At 40.8% G+C, this 9,149-nt stretch overlaps 1 pseudogene; it reads right to left on the bottom strand.

The window, feature by feature from the left end:
• Positions 1-4,066: 4,066 nt before the first annotated feature.
• Positions 4,067-7,119, bottom strand: LOC103205892 (annotated as a pseudogene).
• Positions 7,120-9,149: the final 2,030 nt, after the last annotated feature.

The following is a 9,149-nucleotide window of genomic DNA, read 5'->3' as shown; positions in this document are numbered from 1 at the left end:
TCATCTGAGCTTTGGTCACTGGTGTTTAATGAGTCAAATCTATCCTTCAGATAGCCTAAATTCAGGTGGGATATACTCAAGGTTGTATTTTGGCTCTCATGGACTTGCTTTAATTTTCTTCAGCTTCAGTTTAAACTTACGTATGTGCAATTGATGGTCTGTTTCACTGTCGGCCCGTGGCCTTGTTCTAACTGATGATATTCAGCTTCTCCATCACCTCTTTCCACAGATATCATCAATTTGATTTCTGTGGATCCCATCTGGCAAGGTCCACGTGTATAGCAGCCATTTATGTTGTTGAAAAAAGGTATTTGCATTGAATAAGTTGTTGGTCTTGCAAAATTCTATCATGTAATCCCCAGCATTGATGCTATCACCAAGGCCGTATTTGCCAACTGTCAATGCTTCTTTGTTTCCAACTTCCACATTCCAATCACCAGTAATTATCAGTGCATCTTGATCATATGTTTGGTCAATTTCAGACCTTAGAAGTTGATAAAAATTTTTATTTTCTTCACCATTGGCTTTAGTGGTTGATGCATAAATTTGAATAATAGCAATATTAGCTCATCTTCCTTGTAGGTGCATGGATATTATCCTACCACTGACAGCACTGTACTTCAAGATACATCTTGAAAAAGTTCTTTTTGAGAATGAATGTGATGCCATTCTTCTTCAATTTGTTATTGCAGCATAATAGACCATATGATTATCTGATTCCAAATGGCCAATCTCAGTACATGTCAGTTCAATAACGCCTAGGATATTGGTCTTTATGATTCCATTCATGTTTGACAACTTCCAATTTTCCTAGATTCATATTTTATACATTCTACATTCTGATTTTTAATGAATATTTGCAGCTGTTTCTTCTTATTTTGAGTCATGCCACATCAGGAAATGAAGGTCCCAAAAGCTTTACTCCATCCATGTCATTAAGGTCACCCCTACTTTGAGGAGGCAGCTCTTCCCCAGTTGTATTTTGAGTGCCTTCCATCCCAGCAGCTCATCTTCTGGCACTATAACAGACAATGTTTCACTGCTATTCATAAGGTTTCCAGTGACTAAGTTTTTCAGAAGTAGAGCTGGCCATGTCTTTCTTCCTAGTTTGTGTTAGTCTGGAAGCTCTACTGAGACCTGTCCACCTGGGTGACCCTGCTGGCATTTGAAATACCGGAGGCATAGCTTCCAACATCACAGCAACACGCAAGCCACCACAGTACAACAAACTGACAAACAAATGGATAGATGGTTGGAAGCAAAAACAGGGGATGCAACGGACAGTTGTTTACTCAAGATCCATTCTTCCCTTCTTCCTAATAGAATGATGAAGTTATTCGGAACGCCAAGCTACAAGAAACCAACAAAACGGTCAAAAGCCAAACTTTGCTCCTTAGGCTGTCTTGCAGCTTAGTCATTTGACACAGGTCTGGGCAAAGAGACAAAAGTCACTGGGTGGGGCTTCCAGGAAAACTCTTTTATAAAGAGCTGATGTGGAGGGTCTAAGCCCCTCGTCCAGGAAAGCACAATTGAAATGAAACTGGTTTTCATAGTGACTCACTTGGAGGTGGTGGACCTACTTTGGTGGCCAACACATCTGAAAGGGATTTGGAAGAAAGAGTGTATTTTCAACTTAATTATTGGATAAGGAATCTAATAAACGAGGGTGACTAAACAGCTATGGAATCCAAAGTTGTTGGTTTTTTTTCTCCCCCTGTATTTTAATATTTTATTTAAAAGATTTCAGTTCTAAACATCTGTAATCCAATATTATTTTACTTTTAACACTGTAGAAGAAACAAAAATACATTATGGGAATCTATCTCAGCAGTCTGGTGGCATAGTGCCTAAGGCATTAGACTGCTAATCAGAAGGCTGGTGGTTCAAACCCACTAGCCACTCCTCAGAAGGAAGATTTGGTGATCTACTTCTGTAAAGATACCACCTCAGAAACCCAAGGAGGGGTCACTGTGAGTCAGATCCAACTTGAAGGCAGTGAGTTTGTTTTTTTTTAATCTTAAAATAAGAAAACAATGGCTTAAAATAAAAATAAAATAAAAACTACCACCCTCAAAAACAAAAACAAAAAAATAAGCAAACAAAAACAAACCCAACAATAAATCCAATTTTTAGACATACCTGTTTTATTTTCCCTTGAGGTAAATTTTTTGGAAAATTACATTTGCAAATGACATTGCAATAGTCCTTGTAAAGAGAGCTAATCTTTCCAAAAGTAAACGTCAATATCTACATTTTCAAAACCCACAAAACCAAAAGGAAAATGTCTGGTTGTCAGCCAATAGTGTCATTCTCATGTTAGTTTCACAACCCAAGGAATAAGCTATTAACTAATTTTAGTAGGTAAATTCCAATTCTAAATACTACTAGAAACCACTATGGTTATTCTCAATTGTGTTGACAATTGTCTTATTGCCGAAATGTACATGAGAAATTTTCTTTGGTAATTTTTTATACTACCAATTAACACAGTTGAACAACTATAAAGATCTGAATTAACTATTTCAAAATTTTAGCACTTCTTTATAATTATTTAAATGCAATTTCTAACAGATACTAGAATAGGAAAGCCTCCAAACATGCCTAATGGCAACAACAACAACAAAAATCATTAAATAATTGCTATTAAAAGTCTTTCAGTTCTCTTTGCAAATATTTCATTCAATTCAAACAACAGTGGACAAACATTAGATCCGATTTCTTTTAAGATCTCCTGCAATAAAGAACAAAATATAAATGAAGCAACTAATGTTTAGTAACCTATCAATTCTTCTGGAAGGTTGTCTCACAAAAATTCAAATGGCTTAAAGTTAGCCAGAATATGAAATGAATTCTTACTAAAGTATCTCATAAAACTTATACTTAAAGAATAATACCTTAATAATTTTAAAGTTTTTTTTTTCCATGAAATAAGCCTATTTTGGAAGCTTAGCACAGTTGTTTTTAGGTGCCATAGAGTCGTGTCCAACTCACAGCCACCCTATGCACAGCGTAACAAAACACTGCCCAGTCAGGTGGCAGTCCGTGATCCCTGCAATACTTGAGCCCATCGCCATAGCCACTATGTCAATCCATCTCATTGAGGGCCTTCCCCTTTTGTCAACCCTCCACTTTACCAAGCATGAAGTCTTTCTGCAGGGAGTGGTCCCATCTGATAACGTGACCAAAGTAGGTGAGAGGAAGTCTGGCCATTCTCGCCTCCAAGGAGCATTCCAGCAGCACTTCCTCCAGGACAGATCTGTTAGTTCTTTTAGCAGTGCATGATACTTTCAGCATTCTTCGCCAGCACCACAACTCAAAAGCATCTATTCTTCTTCGGTCTTCCTTATTCATTGCCCAGCTCTCACATGCATGTGAAGCGATTGAAAATATCATGGCTTGTGTCATGTATTATTAGCACAGTAATACCAAGAAATTTAAACAGGAAGCTCAAGGTAAGATGTATATCTAAGAAATCTTTCTATACATGACAAAATCACCAATTTAAATTATAAATGGCTTCCTTTAAATAGTAAACCAAAAAAACCAAACTCACTGCCATCGAGTCAGATCCAACTCATAGCGACCCCTCTGGGTTTCCAAGGAGGTATCACTATGGAAGTCGATTGCCCAATCTTCTTTACCAGGAGTGGCTGGTGGGTTTGAACCTCCAGTCTTCTGGTTAGCAGTCAAATGCCTTAGGCATTATGCTACCCAAGCTCCACTAAATATTAGTATTCCAAAATTCACACAAGGTAAATTAAAACAAGTTTAGCATAAAAAGTGCACTCTGAAACATGTTCACATCACAAAAACAAATGATAAAGGCTAACCAGCAAAAACTCAAATAGGCATATATGCAAACATTCTAATGCAAATTTTTATGAATAAGATACAATGATTCATTTGGATAACTTTATGTACAGCTTGCATACAATTTAAAATAAGTACAACTGAAAACATTTCTATGTAAAAGCCACAATAAAGTCAAATGATATATTGAATAACAGTCTTACAAATTGGTCTCTCTTAGGAGTTTTCAAGAGAATGATAACTAAGTAATGCTATTCTAAGAAATTCTCTCTTCTTGATCAATCATTTCTGTTTTAACTGAAAACACATCTGCCAACGTATGTTTTAGAATTTCGGAACCTCTGACTTTCAAGGCATAGCAAGCATTTTCTACTTTGGCTAGACTTGTTGCAAGGTATGTAGCTTCTTAGAAACCTCATAAGGTCTAGTGTTGCCAATAAATGAAAACCCATCATAAACCTGATGTAAAAACTGGCTCCCTTCAAGAGGATATCGATGTTCCCATTCCCCACAATGTTAACACACATCCACGTCAATTCTCCAGTGAAGTCAGCCACTCCCAGAAAGTAATCAATAGGTGTGACTTTCAAGCTCCATGTACCAAGCTGCTTATCCTGTGCATCAGAGGAGGGTGTTGTATTTTCTTTCCCATTGTCTTCTGTTGTAAAAATCAATTGTTTATTAATTTCATCCATACGAAGTAGTGATTGTGTTTTGATTAAGTGTTGAAAAGAGACAGCCTCCGCCTATTCCTGTAGACTTATAGTAATGTCTTGATGGACTTGATGCATGTCTTCTCCTGATAGCTCCTGGGCTACCTGCAATATTTTTTGTTGGACACCATCCAATTTAATTTCTGATTCAGTCAATATTTCTTCCATATCAGGAGTGCTTGTAATCCTATGGAGGAGGAAAATTGTCCTTTTACTTTCAACAATTATAGCCCAGCTAAGTTTTACAAGTCTTTCATATTTGTCATGCCATGCATCAAGTTCCTGCTGAAATGGTTTGAAGGCCAACAGCACAGGTGAAGATGACTTAACATCCTTCTCTTCTCTTCTTTGGTTATGTGGGAAATTGTCATGCTTCCTCTTCCTGAACACTCCTGATCTTTCTTTGCTGCTACAGTAAAGTAAGATGGACAGAGACTGAAGGCCTTGGAGCGTGATGGGGACCGGAAGTTGCCGGTCTCTGGCAGCAGATCCAGCCCAAGAGGCTGGAGTCCAAAGTTTTGAAGAAAAACTGTCATTTGCAGCTTGTTAGTGTCTAGTCAATGCTCTCAACTCTGAGTAGGAGAATGACCTCTTCTCATGCTGTGAGGTAGGGGCAAAATGGAATGGTAATTGAGAACACGAGTGTTATGGACTCAGAGGGTTCAAATCCCAGCTCTGTAAGCTCTCTGACATTACCTAACCTCTCTGAGGCTTAGTTTCCCTGCCAGTAAATGATAATGAGAAGCACTGGTGGTGCAGTGGTTAAGCACTCAGCTGCTAACCAAAAGGTTGGTAGTTCAAACCCACCTAGTAGCCCCACAGGAGAAGAAATTGGTGATCTGCTTCCATAAAGACTATAGCCTACAAAGCCCTGTTGGAGTTGGGTCTGACTCCACAGCACATAACAACAACACCACTCTCTCTCATATGGTTGCTATGAGTCAGAATCAACTCCATAGCACACAATAACAGCAACAAAATAGTAATAATGAGAGCCTTGTAGGGTCATTGGAGGAAGATGGCAACTAAAATAAAAGAATGCATATAAAATGCATGGCACATAGTAAGTGCTCAAATATTAGCTATTGTTACTATGATTATTCTATTAGTAATTCTATGTTAGTTAATGTATTTTTAAAACAATAAGATATTTTTGAAAGCTTTCCATTTGAGTTACCTGAATGGACACATCATTTGTTAATACCCAAGAAAGTAATTGTAGCACTTAGTGACTTCAGAGCTTCAGGGAAAGGTCACTGGGAGCTCTGGGTAAAACTGTCCCTGCCTCAAATCCAGAACTGCACTCTGCTAAATGAGAAGGAAGCAAAGACTAAGTAACAAGTATCAAGAGTAGGGTTAAGCTCCAATGGCAGAGGACTAAGGAGAGAACCTCAACAGAGACAAAATGACCAGGGAGGGACAATAGGTCCTTCTCAACTGTCTAGGAGCTCAGAGACTTGTCTAACTGCCAGCTCACAGCAATGGATGGGGGCAGGGTCTCTGGCCTCCTTCAGAGACAGATCCATCCATTGAATCTGTACTCAAGAGATGATGAAGCTTTTGGTGGAAATGGGCTTTCCTAACTAAGGTGACTGGAAAGGAGTTCCTGGGGGGTACAAACAGTTAATATATTTGGCTGCTAACTGAAAGATTGGAGGTTCAAGTCCACTCTAAGGCACTATGGAAGAAAGGCCTACTACCACTTAAAAAAAAAAAAAAAAAAAAAAAATCCATTGAAAACCCTAATGGAAAACTCTGAAATACATGGAGCTGCCATCAGTCAGAATCAACTTGACAGCAAGGTTTCAAGTGACTGACTGGAAAACCAGAGCAGGAAATCTGAGGTTCTAAAAGGAATTGGGGAGCTCTGGTAGCATAGTGGCTAAGGCACTTGACTGCTAACCAGAAGGCTGGCGGTTCAAACCCACCAGCCACTCCTCGGAAGGAAGATTGGGCAATCCTACTTTTGTAGTGATACTGCCTTGGAAACCCAAGGAGGGGTCGCTATGAGTCGGGGCCAGGGGCCGACTCGACGGCAAATAACAACAACAACAAAAGGAATTGGGTTTCTTTCTTCAGGATTCAGGAGCCTGGACAACCTAGGAAGCAGCACAGCATGAACTTGGGAAGATCAGAGCTTTCTCACAGAAGTTCTGACTGGGAGTGGCGCAAATGGTGATGGGCTGATCAGTGGGAATGAGTAAGGCATACCAGAAGAGGAAATACCTAAACAGAGCCTTCCCTGGTGTAGCAGAGGTTGTCAATGCTCCACCCAGATCTGCTCGGACCTCGACACCATCTCCAGGTACACTGGCTCTGGTTGGGCTTTCATTCCCAACAGCACCTACAGCTTTGATGGAGGGCTCTCTCAGACATCCAGAACCCCTTCCCCTACATGGCCTGCCCTGGAGCACCAGAAATACCGGGGAATACCCTGGGGGCAGGCCTTAACCAATGACAATTGCCTCTGATCAAGACAATCTAAGGTGTGACCTACAGGTCTGAGAGCTCTCTGGGGGAATGAGCCAAAGTTACCCTGTGTGAGACTTTGTAGGACAGTGTACTCTTGCTTGGCTTCCTCCCCTGTCTGCCTCATTTCCCCCACTCCCTTCTGGCCTTCTGATTTTTCCTGGGAATACTTGCTAACAAATCATTTGATAGGGATCTTTCCATCTTAGGGTCATGTCTGGGGAACTGTGTATCTCACAGAGATAGTGCCCACCACCATGGCTGTCCCATGGCTCTCACAGGTGCACAATAAATATTTGAAGAGAAAGTTGGACTCACAGAGGTGTTCTGGCATGACCTGAACCACTTTTGACCACAGGCAAGAACCTAAGCCAGGACAGCATATGGTCAGAAGAGAATTGCTCACTCTAAAAAAATCACTGTAACCTGGGGGCAGATAAAGCCAATACTTTGTCCTCTGGGTAAAATTTCCTCTTCATTTCCTCAAACCACAAAGTGTTGGGTATATAGTCTCTTTGACTCAGACCTGAAGGAAGTTCAATGTCAGGTCAGAAAATAAGGAAAGAGAGGTGAGAGAACATGCCCAGGAAGCAGGTCATACAGAGGCAGTAGCCTGAGAGTATCCCTGTCCACACCAGTCTCCCAAGGCTGGCAAGGGCCCTGCTCAATCCCAATCCCTTCTTTACATTTCTACAGAGTGACCTTTCTAGAATGAGAGTCAGGGAAGGCATCACAGAGGAGGGACTATTTGTATGAGGTCACTGGGGTAGGCAAAATAATGGTCCCCTACAAATATCAACATCCTAATCCTCAGAACCTGTGACTATGTGACCTTACATGACAAAAGGGACTTTGCAGGTATGATGAATGTAAGGATTATGATATGAGGAGATTAAGCTGGATGTGATCACAAGGGTTCTTATAAGAGAGTCAGGAGGGTCAGAGCAAGAGAAGAAAATGTAATGACAGAAGGAGAAGCAGATGTTGGAGTGATGTGGCTGCTAGCCAAGGAATGAAGACATCTAGAAGGTGGAAAAGGCAAGGAACACATTCTCCCCTAGAGCCTTCAGAAGGAATGCAGCTCCACCAATACTTTATTTAAGTCCATAAGACCCATTTAGAACTTCTGACCTCCAAAACAGAACAAATCTGTGTTGCTTGCACTATTAAGTTTGTGGTAATTTGTTACATCAGCAATAGGAAACTAATACAGTCATATAGAATGAAGAAGGTTTTCCAGAAAAATGGTGGGAAGCAAGACATTCTTTAGAACAAATATAAAGACCATGACAGATGTGGCAGAATGTGATGGGTTGGGGAAACAGCAAAGTGATCCATGTGGCAGAAAACCTGGTGGTGGACACTGTTGGTTGACTATTCAGCCTCAACTTCCCCTACTTTCTTCTTAACAAAATCCTAGTTTTATTCAGACCCTTCCTCTTACCCCTTGAGGCCATGTGCTTTAGGCAAAGCTGTCATCGCTCTCAGCTCTGGGGTGAAAGGGGACTGATTGTCCTGAGAGTGATGTCTTTCACCAGTGTCTGATACAGGAGTGGGGATAAGCCCAGTTCTGGCCATTTAGAGACAAAGGCAATCTGCTGGAGATGGGGCTCTGTGGAATGCTTCCTCTTCTTCAAAGAGAACTGGGGGAAGAGACCGTCTCTCTGTATCGAGACTGCTAGATCTGACTGTGATGCCTGAAACCCCTGCGTCCATCTTGCTGCCCAGCTTGAAGATGACATCAACACACAGAAGAGAGCAGAGCAGAGAGGTGGAAAGAACCTGGCTCTTTGCTAATATCACTGAGGCATTGAAACTAGCAACCTGAAGCCTGCCTTACTAGTGGACTACTTACTGTGAGCTAATATAGCTTCCTATTGTTTGAGTCATGGTTACTGTTACTTGCAGCCAAAAACATCTTAACTAATACAACTGATTTAAGAAGTTGAGGCCAGATTACAAAAGGCCTTGAAGCCCACAATAAGGATTGAGAAATATAGTCATCTATCATCAAAGGACTGTACATTTTTAACAGAGGTATGAGCTGATAACAGGATAGAGGGCTACCACAACAGTCCAGGTGAGGGATTATGAAGGTCTGGTAGCACAGTGCCTAAAGCACTTGACTGCTAACCAGGAGGCTGGTAGTTCAAACCC

This window comes from Orycteropus afer, unplaced genomic scaffold, assembly GCF_000298275.1.
Source record: "Orycteropus afer afer isolate SDZICR_OR568_19922 unplaced genomic scaffold, OryAfe1.0 scaffold00293, whole genome shotgun sequence".
NCBI classification, from domain to species: domain Eukaryota; kingdom Metazoa; phylum Chordata; class Mammalia; order Tubulidentata; family Orycteropodidae; genus Orycteropus; species Orycteropus afer.
The sequence above is the reverse complement of the archived record's forward strand: the minus strand, read 5'-3'. Positions and strand labels throughout refer to the sequence as shown.